This window comes from Petaurus breviceps, unplaced genomic scaffold (genome assembly GCF_028583685.1).
Source record: "Petaurus breviceps papuanus isolate PSGF00001 unplaced genomic scaffold, PetGlider_PUasm1.0 38, whole genome shotgun sequence".
Taxonomy (NCBI): Eukaryota; Metazoa; Chordata; class Mammalia; order Diprotodontia; family Petauridae; genus Petaurus; species Petaurus breviceps.
The window spans coordinates 82,408,292-82,410,001 of NW_027186304.1; positions in this window are offsets into that span (position 1 = coordinate 82,408,292).

Genomic DNA, 1,710 nt, shown 5'->3' on the forward strand with positions numbered 1-1,710 from the left:
CCTCCTGCCAAGAATTGGGGCACTATTCAGCTGTATTGAATTTGATCAACTTCCCACTGTAATGAGTCATTCTTTTCTGGGCCACCTATCAAGGAAAAAAAAAAAGCTGGTTTGCCAATGGATGAAACGGAAAAAGAGAGATTAAAATGGGCTCAACAGTGTGCTACCATTCAATGTTTCCTGTCTTTAGTATGAAGGAAATAAATCCAAATACCACAAAATGCCAATGTACTCAGTATAGAGAAAGATGGAATGACTGTCTCAAATATTAAAGATCTCACATCTTTAAATCATTCTAACCCCCACTCCAAGTGTGGGATTAGAAAAACTCCAAGTGTAAACAGACAAGCTGTGACTATTCTTCCATATGAAATGTGATGATGCCCAAGGTAAATCGCAAAATAAAAGATATTCTTATTATTTGGCAACCCTAAGCCCTCTGGCTATGACCTGGGTGATATCAACATAGTTAGCCATGAAGTGAAAAAATGAGTCAAATGCCTGGATTGTTTTTAACCATATGGAGTCAAATAACCAGTTGAATTTTTCCAGAATTGGTTATTTTGATTCTATGTAGATATGGACCAAATATGGATCTAGTTCCTTTTATTCTAATCCTCTCATGAGGTGTGGTGATGCCAACAACTTGTTGAATTTTGATGTCAATGAATGAATGCCTGCTGGATTTCCTGCATTTGCTTATTTGTGCAATAAATACTTGAGAATCTACTGTATGCATAGCACTGCACTAGGAAGATAAGGCACAGTAACAGATAGAATCCATGTCCTTGAGGATCCAGTATTTGTCACTTATTGCTTATGTTAACTAGGGTAAGTCACATGACCTCTCTGGGTATTTTTTTTCTTCATTTGTAAAATAAGGGAGATAGCTTATTAGGGGCTTGGACTAGATGACCTCTTAAGGTCCCTCATGGTTCTCAATCTTTGATTTTATAATCCTATAACCTAGGTTGCAGTGGAAAGATAGAAGTATTTGGAGTTCAAGCAAAGCCTGGGACTGTAATTTTCTATCTGTACAAATGTGGAGGTTGCTTAACCCTCCTGGGTCTCAGTTCACCTTAAAAATGAGAGGATTGTACTAGATGGCCTCTAAAGTCACTTGCAACTCTACATCTGTGATCCTATGATTTTAAGTGCTTTATAATGTAGCATTTTTTTTTTTAAAGCAATTGGGGTTAAGTAACTTGCTCAAGGTTACAAGGCCAGTTATTTCTGGGTGTGGTGCTAAGTATCTGAGCCAGGATTTGATCCCAGGTTATCCCGACACTGGGGCTGGTGCTCTTACTCGCTGAGCCACCTGGCCACCCCTAAGCAATTGGGGTTAAGTAACTTGCTCAAGGTTACACAGCCAGGTGTTTCTTGGTGGATGCTAACTAAGTGTCTTAGCCCGGATTAGATCCACAGGTCATCCCAACACTGAGACCGGTGCTCTTACTCACTGTGCTACCTGGCCGCCCCGTAATGTAGCAATTTTAAAATCATTTATTAAGCACTTACTATGTGCAGAGTACTGTTCTATGGTTTGGAGCTGAGCAGACCGCATCTCAATTGATATAAAATGACTGGGAATAGAAATACCATATTTTCCTGTGCAATATCAGGAATCCTTTTGAACTTTAGGATTATCTATCTATCTATCTATCTATCTATCTATCTATCTATCTATCTATCTATCTATCTATCTATCTA